The sequence below is a fragment of the Humulus lupulus genome, chromosome 3 (genome assembly GCF_963169125.1).
Source record: "Humulus lupulus chromosome 3, drHumLupu1.1, whole genome shotgun sequence".
In the NCBI taxonomy this organism is placed as follows: domain Eukaryota; kingdom Viridiplantae; phylum Streptophyta; class Magnoliopsida; order Rosales; family Cannabaceae; genus Humulus; species Humulus lupulus.
The window spans coordinates 170,602,771-170,617,750 of record NC_084795.1 but is presented as its reverse complement, the minus strand read 5'-3'; the positions used below and the strand labels follow the sequence as shown (position 1 = coordinate 170,617,750).

The 14,980-nt window shown below is 39.7% G+C and overlaps 1 pseudogene; it reads left to right on the top strand.

The window, feature by feature from the left end:
• The window catches only part of LOC133825210 (serine carboxypeptidase-like 45), a 93,648-nt pseudogene extending 83,270 nt beyond the window's left edge, over nucleotides 1-10,378 (top strand).
• The last annotated feature ends 4,602 nt before the right edge of the window (nucleotides 10,379-14,980 follow it).

Sequence of the window (14,980 nt, the reverse complement as noted above, 5' to 3'; positions counted from 1 at the left end):
ACCTACTAGTAAAGGGAGTGCCAAGTATGCAGTAGTTGTTGTTGACTACTTTACTAAGTGGGCTGAAGCTGAGCCACTTGCAACTATAACAACCAAGAAAGTATTGGATTTTTTTGTTAAAAACATCATATGTCGGTATGGGTTACCAAGAAAGATTGTCTCAGATAATGGCACGCAATTTGACAGCGATCTTTTAATTGATTTCTGCGAAAGGCATGGTATTATAAAGACTTTTTTGTCAGTTGCTCATCCACAGGCCAATAGACAAGTTGAAGCCGTTAACAAGACTTTAAAGGACACACTAAAGAAAAGACTCAAAGAAGCAAAATGGGCATGGCCAGAAAAGTTGTCGAAAGTACTCTGGTCGTATAGAACATCTCACCAAACAACAACAGGCCATACACCATTTTCTTTGGCCTATGGGTATGAAGCCATGTTGCCTGTTGAGTTAGATCCCCCATCACATAGAAGGCTAACATACAACCAGAATACAAATGACCAATTATTGATGGAGTCTTCAGACTTAGTCAATGAAAGGAGCAAGGAGGCTTAACTTCGAGTTGCAACTTACCAACAAAAAGTCGCTCAATATTTCAACTCTAAAGTACGCGAAAGAAAGTTTGATGTGGGAGATTTAGTACTCAGAAGAGTTTTTTGCAACACTCGCGACAATAGTACTGGAGTGCTCGGCCCAAACTGGTAAGGCCCATATCGAATTGAAGAAATCTTTCAACCAGGCACATATAAACTTGCTCGCTTAAATGGAGATCTCATTCCTCACTATTGGAATGGAGAATACTTGCGCAAGTATTATCAATGAGCAATTCTTTTTAAAGAATTGGCTTGTATTAATTTTACTTTTTACATGTTTATGAACAAGGGCTGGTTAGTTAAATGGCTGGTCGCTTATAAGTGTAAGGTCAATCTTTGATCACTCATACAGACACGATTTTGTCCATTTTATTACTAGAAATAAAAGGAACTGTGCACAGGCAGTTACTCTTGCCAATTATTGTATTTATTACAAGTATTTGCTCATTATGTGTGTTGTTTTGCTATATTATCATTAACTATTTATCAAATACACGAGCAGTAATGTTCGAACAGAACTTGGTCATGGCAAGTGACCGAGAACCTTAAGTTCCTCAATCACTTCGGGGGCATATAAGATACTAAGCAAACAAAGCATATCATCAGGCATATGTAAACACACGAGCAAAATAAGGGAAAGCATACTACGACACCTAGAGTATTTTTCAAAAGTTTTAGTTGGTTTTGTGAAAATCTTAACAGAGTGTTATGCTAAGTTCGGTCATAAGAGCAGATGTTATAATAACAATAAGTATATTATAATATCATAATGAAATGTCTTTACACTGCGAGCAATTGCTGCTCGGATGTAATTAAAAGATAAAGCCTTATGCAACAAAATTGTCTCTACAACACGAACTGATTGTTCGCATGTTTTGGTTACAAAGTTAATTAAAAAAAATTAAAAACAAATTATTGTTCAGCTGGAGGATGGTCTTGCTGAGATTGCTGGTCAACTGTTGTTCCCATATCTTCTTCAGCACTATCGATGCCTATCGCCAGGGAAATTTCAGGAGATTCATGAGCATTCTTTTCCTCTTCTAGGCGAGCAGCGCACTTTGCCAGTTCGACCTGCCTTATCTGCTTGGGAAGGTAGTCGAAATTCTCCCCTGGGTTGTTCTTCCAAAACAAATAGAAGTAATTGAAGGTTGCTCCTCTGAACCTCTCCAGGTTTTGGGAATTTTTTTCCTCGAGCAGATTGACCCGCTCCTCTAGCCCAGTAGCCTCCTTCATGCTGGCTGTCAGGTCTTCTTGGAGTTTGGTTGCTTCCTTGAAGCTGTTTTCCAAAGCTTCCTTAAACTTCTCTTTGGCAGCAATGACTTCGGCAAGCTCTTCTTGGCTCTTTTTTACCTCCTCAGTTAAACCATCGACTTTACCTTCAACCGCCTTGATCTCGTCGGCATGTTTGGCCTTAATCTCCTTAGCACGACGCCAACCATTGATGATGGTCGGGATACCCTTTGAACAGAGAAAAAGTGAAACAGTTAGAGGTTATTAGAGAAAATGTTGCTCGACTAAGACAATACAAAAAAAAAACACTTACACTGAGGACTTCAGAAAGCCCACGACTAAGGACCTGGCTATGCTTCAGTGGGGGAAGATGAGCAAAGGCCTCCTGGCTATGACGGTGCTTGGACAATCTTTGCAGTTGCTCGTAGGTAGCATTAAAAGCATTATTCAACAAGTCAGCAGTCGGGGATTGTAACGACCCAAATTCGCTATTAAGGCTTAAGGGCCTTGAGTAGTGTGCCTAGACGGCATAATGGGATTCTTTGTGTGACTTTAATGAGTTTAATGCATGATTATGATTTAATGCACGTTATATGACTATTTGATTATTTGTGATGCATGACTATGTGAATTAGTATGCATGTAGACCTGATTGAGCATATTTGTAATTTGGCCATTTTGGGCATGACTGTGTTGATATCTGTGATCTATGACTCGAGACGATCCTAGAATGAGCGGGTTAGCGGAAAAGTCAAAGCGGGAATCTGTACCCGGCTTGGGTTAAGCCTGGGGAGTTTAAATGAGAATTTGGAAATATATTGAGGTTAATCTTGATGATGAGGAATGTATATTTGATGATTATCCAGGTAATGGGTAGCGAGCGGGAATTATTAGGAACACTTGAGGAATTAGTGGGAATTTGGGTAATATGACTAAAATGCCCCTTTAAGGACATAAAGGTTTAGAATTAGTAAGGGAGGGCATTTTGGTCTTTAGGCTTGTAAGAGATGAATTAAAGGGGGGCTTTATACTTAGTGGATTTTGTAGAAAAGAGTATAGGCTGAAAAGAAAGAAAGAAGGAAGAGAAAAGAAAAGAGGGAAAACAGAAGGGTTTGGCTTTAAAGAACGGTTTGTGGCTCTCCAAACCAAATTCCTTCATTTTTCTTGGAATCAAGCTCAGTGGAGAGCTAGGGTAGGCTGAGCATCAAGGATCCTAAGCTAGACTTGAGGATTTACAAGGGATTAGCAAGATCACATCAGAAATTTGAGGTAAGTTCTTGGAGATTTCTGTTTTAGGGCTTGACTAGTTTGGATTGTGTTTTTAAGCTAAATGGATGGGATTTTTGGGGAAATCAGGTCAAGGTTGTGAAGGTGCAAGCTAAGGAGGTCTAGGGTTTAGCTCAAGGTCGAAATTCCACCCACGGTATGATTTCTAAGACCCTATCTTTGTTGTTTGAGTGAATTTCTGGTTTTTGGGTTCATTGTGTTAGATTTTGAGTTTTGGGTTGCTTGAGCTTGGGATTGAGTTCTTGGGATGCTTGGGATGAGTGTGAGGTGTGGATATGTGTGTTTTTGGGTTTGGAAAAGGTTTGGACAAGTTTGGGGTTGAAATGGTAGAAGGAAATCGCAAGATGCGATTTTGGGTTTGGTCTGGCTGCAACTAGCGCTACAGCGCTAGTCAGGGGGCGCTGTAGCGCTAGCCCTTGTTTCTGATGGGGTGGTTCTGCTTGTAGCGCTACAGCGCCCTCTTTAGTGCGCTGTAGCGCTGCACTGTTCACAGAGGGGATTTTTGGGCTTTTGTAAAGGGATTTTTGACCTAGGGTTCGGGACTTGATTCCGCCACTTTGTTTTGGGGATCTAGGACTCCCCGGGGGCTCGGGATTTGTCCCGAGGCTAGGTTTTGGACTCAAGGTTTGGTAATGACTTTGACTTATGGATTTTTCTTAGGTAAGCGCTAGGGCTCGAGTAGGATCGTGCTCAAGGAGTCAGGTTGATCAAGGCCATCGAATTTAAAGGTAAGAAAACCGTAACACCCGGGATTAGGGCATGGGCCCACAGTGTTATTGCAGGGCATGGCCCTAGATTGTTTTACTTGCAAATGTATGACCTTGAATGAATTATTATATGTTTGAATGATTATTTCGAAATGTATTATGCGTGCAATTATAATGAAATGAACGACTAAGGCCGAGAGCGGCAAAGGCCGGGTACGGCCTTGGGGCCGGAAGTAACACTCAGCACATGGGATGCTATAGCCAGGGTGGGACCCAAGGGATACATGAGTTATCCTTACGGTGAAGACCGAGAGCCCAGGCTTTGGCAAGGCCTCTGGGGCGGCATGGCCGTACTTGTTTAGTCTGATGGTTTTCCTATTTATCAGTGGATTATGTCAGCTATATACTATGCATATGTTATGTACTATTTGGGTTTTCTTGCTGGGCTTAGGCTCACGGGTGCTCTGCGTGGCAGGTAAAAGCAAGGAGTCAGTCAACCGGCCATGAGTATGGAGAGTGTGGGGGCGGCGCGTACATGTTCGGCTTGCCCAACTGCTTTGGTTGGGGGCATTTTGTATATGGCTGTATTAACTCATTCTTTTGATAGTTAACTTGGTGTAAATCCATTTTTGAGTTGTAAATATTTTGTAAACCTTATTTTGGGATCCCAGATGTTTGATACTTAACGTTTTCAATGAAACTAAACATTTTCAAAGAGTACAGCCTTAGATTCTGGTTTATTCACACTTTTGGTTTTAGAAACCGCGTAGAGTCAGTCCAAAAGCACGATTTCTATTTTAAACTCACTAAGTAACGGCTCTAAGGTAGTAGGGCGTTACAGGGATCTCCCTGCCTACTCGGAGGAAGGGCCACTGCGAGGAGGAGGAGGAGGAGGCGTTGTAGTTCAGGAAGGAGCTAGAGCCGGAGGGTCTTCTGATCAAGCCTTTTTCTTGGAAGGCTCACTATTGCTCTCCCCAGGATGCCTTCTGCTCAGTTTCTTCTTGCTCGAAGGAGCTTCAGCAGAGGCGTACATGTCAAAAGCGTCTTCAGATGGCATGACTACAAAACAATAACAAACGAGCAGATATGTTAAGAAGCAGTTTGGAGTGATAGTGAAATAATGTAAAGAGAAATACCAAGTAGTATACCCTAACTATATTCACTCGTCGATATATTATCTAAAGAACTACAACTACACTCACTATCTGTCCCGAAGAGGTCCAGGCTAAAATTACTGGTCGTAAATTTAAATTTTCCATCCCTGTAAAATAAATGATAAGGGATGGGCAAATTATCTAGAAGTGAAAAGTATATACTGTTCTCATCTGAGGACTCAAGCATAGGACCGGTATATTCTGGTAGTTTTTTCTTTCCCCTCCCATGAAGGGCAAGGGCAGCGGTGGTTCGAGGGTTGCTGGAGGGCTCTCGGATGGTCGCTCCCATTGTTCGTCGCCTCTGGGGTTGTGACACATCTTGCTGCTGCTCGAGGATTTCCTGTCCTTCAGTGCCCTCTCCAGTGGCACTCCCCACAGTAGATTCCCTCACTTCTTGATGAGGCTCCAAAAGGCCGACCAGCCTTAAATTGCTTTCAGTGACCAACTCCTTGATGCTCTTTTCTATGTCAAGCTGACTAGGGTTGTGGCCCTTATCTCCACTTTGGAGTGGGGTCTGGTCGATGCCATGGACCGAAGCGCAATACCAAATTACTGAGGACAAGGAAAGGAAAAACTAATAAAAATGAACGACTAGAAAGTCCAACCAGAGATTGAAAAGTGTAACTCCTCGTGTGAAGGCCATGTTTTCAGCAACCAGGTCTGTAGTGAGGAAGTACTACTGGAAGTATTTTCCTACGTTGGATTTATGGGTAACATCACTCTGGTGGAAAAAGTGGAAAAACCCCGTGTTGTTTTGGTTGGGGTTGGATTTAAGATAAAACATATAGTTGATCTCGTGTGGGGTAGGCACAAGCCTTTTTTTTGGTGGTTGTAAAGGATATAGAGTGATGATAGTACTCTATATCCATTGGGTGTTATTTGGAAAGGGGCGACCTCGAAATAATTGGCCACCTCTTGGAAAAAATCGTGTCAGGGCAAGGTTGTCCCTGCCTCGATGTGATACCTAGACCAAGCACTGAAGGCGCCTCCAGGCACGTTTGCCCTTTGGTCGGGTGTGGGTATATGTAAGGTAATACTAGGAAGCCTATACTTCTTGGAATACTTTGCCACAATCCTGGTCGATATGACACTAGGATGGGCAACATACTAGCTTGTTTATGCTCGAGGGCCATCGCGAGGAAGGGCTTTTGGCTGAATGTCTGGTGGTGAAAAATTTAGAGGTTGAGGGTCATTTGACGGACCCTCGGTATTGGTTGCAGGATGGTTAGAAGGTGAATTGGTAGTTTTCTTTTTCTTATGAGCAGTATATTTGACACGACCCATGTTTGGTGGGCTGGCTAAAGGATTGGTCGTGGGATTTTGTTGTGAAGATAAAGGCTCAAGAAAGGGCAAAGAAGGCTGTTCTTGATCCTCAAACAACAACGCGAGAAGGTCGTCATCTATTGGTCTCTCACCTCCCTAGGGATCGTGCATGAATATATGAGAAGAGCAAAGGGGATGTAAGAATCTACGACCAATAGTTAGAAGAAAAAGAAAAGCAAGGATAACGTTGCTTGTGTATAAAGGTTAAAGTTTTATACGACCAGCAACATCCTGATAAAAACAAAATAAATGCGCGAACAGTTTGAAAAAACAGATCAAAATGCGAAAGTAAAAAAAGCTTTTCAACTCCCAAAATAGGTGGAAAAAACCCAGTTTTTCCGAGAAGCTTAAAATTGAATTTTTACTTCGATTTTGGACCCAACATCAGTACTCTTATACCCCACATTGATTTTTAAGCATTTCCTAGTACATTATAATGCCTAAAATCTCTTCTAGCATAGTTATTCTATGTATTTTTGCGTAAACTCGATTACCCAAAAAACTTTCCAAGAACAGTATGAGCCTAGTTGTGGGAACAAGCAAATTAGGGCCAAAACACGTGAAAATTGCTACGAAAGTAAGAAGATGAATTCGAAAAATTACTTGAAGTGCGAATTTGTTGAAGAAAACATGAGGATGGTGCTTGAAGTTGATCGTAGATTCCTCGGATCGAACAGAAGACGCTGGTTTTCTTGGAGGTTTTTTCTAAGTGGTATTAAGGAGAGAGAAGGCTTGGGTAAAAAATGAAAAGGAGTGGAAGGACATATATTTATACTAATCAGAATATTAATGCAAGGTAATAATGAGAATTGAGTTTCGAGGCATGGGGAATCACAATAACCGTTAAAATATTTTTGGCAAACTGTAAAGGTCATGATTACGTGCTTTCTCAAAAAGGTACTGACAGATGTGACAGGTCAGACAGATAGCTGATCAATAAGTTTATTAACTGTTGGTCGAAGTAAAATAAACTTGGGGGGCAAATGTTTACCATAAAATATACTACTCGCTAACGTGGCAAGATTCATGTACACGAGGGTTATACGTATTTACTCAGTGACTACATTCAGGTCGACCAACGACTAGATTAGAAGTTGCTTGATGGATTTAAGAAGAATGCTCAACCATAAGGTAGAGGTTGTGTTGGCATGTACGACCAGGTCTGGTCGTGGTAACAAAGTCACATTTCAAATACAGTTATAAGATATTTCTGAGATATTTTATCCTATTTTTATGAAAAGATTATGTTTTCTGTTATTTTTTTAAATATGTATAAATAAAGGTGTATTGGGCCTCGTCGGCCCACAAATAGATTCTTGAGCCTATAAATAGGACTCAAGGGGCCCTTTAGAAAAATGACCCTGGGTACCTTTTCTGAGCTTGGGAAACTCAGTAAACCCTTGTTTGTTGATCGCAGATTTCATAAGATATCAATAACAACACTAAGTGGAAGTATGTTATTACCAATATCTAGGGCCGAACCACTATAAACTTTGGTGTCATTTATATTCTTGAGTTCAATCGATCTTATTTCTATCGTTTTTATTGACTTCGTGTCGTTGACTAGATCGAGGGTCAACACATTGTTTTTGATTTTTTAAATATATATATATATATAATATGATAACCTACCATATTTAAGATACAAAATATTCGTGATATTATATAAATTACACTTTAATGGTTGGAGAATAAACTTGTTTATTCTTGATAGAAGATAAATGTTATTCTAATTTCTTATGTAGTTACATAGTCATACTATTTATTTACACACAACACCTATAAATAATATATTTATAATATTTATTTTTATTCAATATGAATACATATATTTATATAAGTTAGATCAAATAAAAAAATAAAATGTTTTCTTTTTAAATATAAAGGATAATATTTTTAATAAAAATTAAGATTATGTATTATATATTATTATTATTGTAATAATCATATTTCATAATATTTAGATTTATATTTATATAATTATTAAATATATAGCCTTGTATTAAATATTATATTATATTAATATTTTTTTCATATTTGAATTCATATTAACATAATTAGTAAACAATTATGATTATTATATACTATTGTTATAATAATATTTTATAATATTTGAATTTATATTAATATAATTATTAAATATATAGTTTTGTATTAAATATTATTATAATAATATTTTTATAATATTTGAATTCATATTAATATAATTAGTAAACAATTATGATTATATATTATTATTATAATAATATTTTATAACATCGAATTTATATTAATATAATTATTAAATAGTCTTATATATAATTATAATAATGATATTTTATAACATTTCAAATTGATTTTATATTAATATAATTAATAAATATGTATGTTTAATATATTTTAAAAGTATATTCGGTTAAATATTTGAAATATTATGATAAAGATAACAAAAAAATATCAAAAATTTACCATATTTACACAATTTTTATGTATAGAGATATATGTTGAATTACTATTTGTTTAATATTATAAACAAACATATATTGTGGTAAATTTTGAAATTATTGCAGATTGGAAATCCATTACTTGAATTCAACTGAGATGAAAATTCTAGGGCTGAATACCTCTGGTCCCACGGGCTGATATCTGATAACTCTTACCATCTAATCACTTCAGTTTGCAACGTTACACGAATTTTGAGAGAGGTCGTGGCATTGAAACCTGGCCAAAGTGTTTCTCCTGCTTGTATTCGTGTATTCAAACAAGTCTTAGAAGAAAAGAATTTCTTGATTGATGAGTTTAATATTCTTGGAAACTTTTATAATACAACTATACTTGGAATAAAGATAAGCGACTACGAAGCCTTTGGAATTCGAAAGGTAATATTTTTAATTAATTATGATTTAATATATATATATATTCTAATACTACTTGCTCTTTTATTTTCTGACATAATTTTGATGTAATGTATATGTATTACATAGTCTGCAGAGAAATATGAAGATTGTATAGATAAAACAGCATCTAATTATTTAAATAGAAAATATGTTCAGAAGGCTCTTAATGCTCGGCTTGTTGGAGTATCAGAATGGATTTCGTGTAGCACGTACGTATGAATTAACTGTGTATATAATTCTTTTGTAAGGGATCTATATAACAACACCTCATATTAATTTATACGATAATGCCATCTCTTATCTGGTATATAGTTCTTTTTTATGTATTTATTCTCTAACAGTCTCACATTGTATAAAGTTTAATTAATTATATGCTATCCCATAAGTTTATAATATACTATATGACTTATTCCCATATTCGTTTCCACTATATTTTTCTTGGCAGGGTTGTAAATTATAATCCATTTGATGTAGAGATACCAACCATTAATATTCTAGGCTCTCTTCTTAGATCTGGGATAAGGCATTGATTTATAGGTACATTTTATCTCACAGTAGTTATTTTTTTGTTATTCAAATTTTATTTTAAGTAACATATATATGTTGGAGACCATCATTGTCTGATATATAATTTATTTATTTATTCTAACAAAATTGTGGCAGTGGAGATCAAGATTCAATTATCCCACTCATCAGCACTCGAACTCTATTACATGGTTTAGCCAAGGAATCAGAGTTGAACACAACTACACCCTATAGAGCTTGGTTTGAACAGAAACAAGTTAGTTGCACAATATGTTTTTCTCAAACTCAATTTTGGTATCTAGATATTGTTTATTCATCTGTGCATTCAAACATTCAACATGGTTTGAAATTTTAATTGAAAATTAAAAAGTGTAAATGAGTAGAACATCAATATATATAAAAGCGGGATAATAAGAACCGCGACAACAAAAAATGATAGAAATTTTAATTTTTTTTAATTCATCTCTGTTCAATATCCATAGTTGATTTATATATTTAAGTTTTGCTTTAAAATATACATGTGTGTGTTTAGGTTGGGGGTTGGACACAAGAGTATGGGAATATATTAACGTATGCGACCGTTAGAGGTGGCTCTCACTCAGCTCCAAGTACACAACCAGCTAGATCACTAGTGTTGTTCAAGTCATTCCTCGCTGGGAAATCACCGCCACCGGAGCCATACTAACTTCTCTATTCTATATATATATATATATATGGATTCATAAAATAAAAGCTGTATAATCATGAATAATTTGATATAGCTACAAAAACGTTGAATTAATGTGTGCAATTTATGTATTTCTATGAGTATCTACAAATATATTATTATTATTCTGGTCCAAATCTTCTCAAAACAATAACTTTCTCAATTTGGTAAGATCTTCATCTTTTCGTTGTGGTTTGATGTAGTACAATCTTTTACACATTCTATTGGCTAAATCATTAACATAAATGTGATCTTCTACCGAATTGAAAATGTGAACATGGGGAGTACCTGCAAAAAAATACTATGATGTTTAAGTCACTCAATGATTGTTCCTCCTCAATTAACAATCAAGCAAATATCAATAAATCAAAGATCCCCAAAATGAGTTCCTTATCTACTCTTTATACACTATAACAAAAATGAGTTTTAGGAGCGACGCATGTCGCCCCTAATAACCCAAAAAGTCGCCCCTGATTAGCCACCTGTGAAAAAATGTCCCTAAAGGGAACGAGTCGCCCCTGATATTCAAATATCAAAGGCGACACAGTCGCCCCTAAAACTTGAAATGTCGCCTCAAAAATTTGAATATTTTGAATTATTTTTGTCGATATGTCGCCCCTGATACTTCATTAGTCGTCCCTAATACTTAATTATTAGGGGCGACGTGTCGCCACTAATACTATACTATGTCGCCCTGTTGACGCCGTTTTTCGTCGAACAGTGAAAGAAGAGCACGTAAACAATGAATGACAATGACTAAATGAAATAAAACAAATCAAACACGCCATTTTTACGTGGTTCAGCAGTTAAATCTGCCTAGTCCACGAGTCTTTGTTATTAAACTCAAGATTATCTCTAGGAATTCTTCAAGAATGAATTCTCCAGAGTTTTCTCTCAAGGATCAGAATTTCGGTCCCTTACAATGGTGCATGGCTTCTCTATTTATAGAGAAGGATGCAGAATACTATCCCACATATTTTGGGTAGTTACTCTTTTGTGAATAAAATAAATGGCTTTAAATGCCTATAATCAGATATAAAAGGAAACGTCCCTGAAGACCAGGAAACACATAACTGACCAAATAATATCCCACGATTCTTGGGGATTTACATCTCATATTTATAATACTTGTAGGTATTCAAGGTGGTTATCTCGTATCCCTAAGGCTTTAGCATCCCAGATCCCACGTCATTGTGCGAGCTAATGACATCTCCCGAGATCACGTGTCTTTCGAGATCGTACGTACATCGAGCTCGAGACCCCCGATCCGAAGTCATCGTCGAGGATGAGTGTGTTCTCGGAGCTACCCTTCGAGATCGAGATCGTTTCGAGGTCACCATATTCGAGATCATATATCGTACTTTGCAGGCTCGATATACAATCCTAGAACATACTCTAATCCTTACGAGACCATTCGTTGCGAATCCAACTTTCGAGGTCACATTTACCATGGCTCGAAATCTGGGTATAACATCTTGCCCCCTCAAAAGTATTTGTTCGAATCCTAAGAGAAGGAAACTTTTGAACTACTTTCTTTGAGAACTGTACCGTCATACACTCTTGAAAATGGACACGCGTCAGCCGGGTATTGCTCACTTTAGGTACTTGAGTACCTTGGAAACACGCCCACGATCGTCCGTCTGACAACTTTTCGGTGCCTTCTTGTCATTGATCCCCATCCGTTCGATCTAGTGAGGATTTCATTCGACGCTCCTGATTAATTCCTTTTCCCCGCCTATATATACAAGACCCCACTCTTCATCTTCTTCACTTTTATCTTCATTCGCCATAAGCAAGAAAAGAAAAACAAGCCCAGAGACCTCTTTGCAAAGTTCCTGTTCCGTGCATGTTTTCTCGACCAAAGAAGCAAAGGAATCCCGGTCTGTTCGAGTCAGTGAGTTCTTTCCTGCAACCTCTTCTTCAATCGACGATCTCTCTGCAATCACCATTACTGTGTAAGTATGCCATTTTTGTTCTCCATTTAAAATGTTCTTGCTGTGTGTGCTAGTTTATGTTCTTAGCATGATACGATAGGAGGTTTTGAACCGATAGGCTTTTACGCTTCCTAGATTTTCATTCTGGATGTTCGTCTCTGGTTTATACCCAGTTTTGACGTTTGAGTGTGGTTCCCATTTTCTGGGTTTTGAAACCCTTAGGCAGCGTTTCTTGTACATTAAGTTTTCGGATAAAAACATGGGCTTTGACAAATGCACGAAACCCAAAAACGCTTTTCCTGGCTAACCGCCACTCTTCTTTCCCTTGAATTTCAGGATTTTCAAAAAATTATCCACACTCCTTTTCTTTTTCGTGGAATACACGCCCCTGACTCCTCAATAAGGGTCTTAGTATTTTAGTCTCGTTCCTAAACCTCCGAGCTCATTCCATCGAGCTTGTGACTCTTGCATGCATGGCCCTCACCATTTTTTCTTTCTCGCTAGTTGTCACAGAATCTGGAAAGACGGTGGGGGTCATTGCTGGCAGTCCCTTACGAGCCGAAATCTCCGAGCCCGGAATCGCTCTTTGCCCGGAACCAACGTCGGATAAGAGAATACGAGCTTGCACGCGAGCAAGAAGACATTCGAGCTCACTATCGCCGCCTGATAGACGAAGTCATCGAAAGGAAGATAAGAGTTCTTCGGGAGGCCATCTATCCGGAGCTCAATTCAGGACCTAGGCCTATTCCCCTCGACCCGGCGCTAAAAGTCACTGTTGCGTATCACCCAGGGGAACTCCAGTTTTCATTAATGGGGGAAACTTCATCTTCGCAGCCGAGGAAGGAGATGTTCGAGGCCGAGCTCTACTGGAGCACGGTTACCACAGCCAGCCAAATATCTGAAATATTGGTCTTCCACGGCCTTAGCTCGTCCGACGCCTTTAAGTGTCGAGTTCCGACCAGCCATGAACGGAGCTGTTTCGCTCCTGGCGGCTGCGACGCCACAGTGAGATACGCGGCATGGAGCCAGGAGCACATGAGGGCAGGAGCTTTGCTGCCCTTGAAGTCTTTTTTCAAAGACTTTACTGATTTCGTTGGGTTGGCACAGTTCCAGCTCAACACCAATTTGTACAGGGTGCTGTCTGCCCTGAGGTCCTTGTATCACGAGCTGCAGTGGAAAGGACCCTCACCTCAAGAGATTTTATATCTCTTTTGTTTGAAAAGTAACCCCTCCCGAGCTCGGGGAGGGGATGGTTTTTACTACCTCTCGAGCTACCCCAAGGAGACGAAGGTTTTTGGGGATCTTCCCAACCACCCGCCTGATTTCAAAAAGGCCTTCTTCTGGACAGATGGTCTATCCCCGTCTCGGCATTATTCGTTCAGGCGGATTCGTAAGTATTCTCGTTACTTTTATTCCTGAGCTCGAGACTTTAGTTCTTAAATCCATATTTAGTTGAAATGTGTCTCGCCTTTCAGCTAATTTCCAGCGTCCCACCCCCGATGAGGCAATGAAAAGGCACAAAGAAGCCTTGCTCCGACTCCCTTACGGCAGGAGATCTCTTTCATATCTATTGCATGAGGACAAGCTCCGAGCCTGCGGGTTGTTGTGAGAGGGCCAGTCAACCTCTGACTGGTCCAGTAAAAAATATGAACGCTGGGAGGAAGTGCCACTGCCCACAGGCGCCCTTCCTCCGAGGAGAGAAAGGAGACCGTCACTCCCGGTTCGCCTGAGGAGTCCGCGATCGGGGAATGAGACCAATGACGAAGCCTCGAGCTCGGATTCGGATGGAGGTAAAACCCTTCCTACTTCGCGAATGTGGTCCCCCACTTTACTAAAACACAGGCCCAATAGGTTAGTCTCGTGCCCACAGGATAGATACCACTTCTACATATGGAGTTGGGTAGATGACTGTGTCCATAGGTTTGATAGTGGGCTCGGGAAATACGATACCATGTACACCACGAACGAGGTGTGGAATGGGATAGCTGTGCAGTACGGGACCAATGATTATAGGGACCTCTCGATGTTATCACCTACTTATAGGGAAGGCACTCCCCCCGCCTCCTCTGAAGACGGGGGAATTTCATGGTCCCCAAGCTCGAGCTCGGGGGAGAGTTCCAGTTAGGTTTCTTCTATCATCACTCTATATGTCTGTGATACTGAAATAACTTGATGTACACTTTTCCTTTACTGACTCACTGTGTTGTGACTTGTGCAGGCGAGATGGACTCCGACCTTGACACCCTTATCGACAATGCAGGCGCCAAGAGGAGCAAACGCCCTAGGGCGGGGTCACTGAAGACCGGCCAGCCGGGCAAAGGCTCCAAGAGATCTAAGAAGACACCTCCCCTTGCCCCGCCGGCTTCGAGCTCTGTTGCTGCGTCGACTGTCCAGGCCAGCGCCTCCACGACAATGCCATCCTCGCAGGCCGTCGTCTCCGCGGTTGCACCGACTTCGCTGGTTGGTGCCCCTGCAATTGCTGAGTCCCAACCTCCTGTGGTGGGTGAAACGTCTTCTGCTCAACTTTCCAGAAGACCTTCTGCTTCTCGAGTTCAGAAGCTAACAATCTCCACCCATATGGACTCATATGTGGTGGACAATGCTGCTGGTCCTCACGGATCTACTCTGATCTCAGATGTCATGTCCC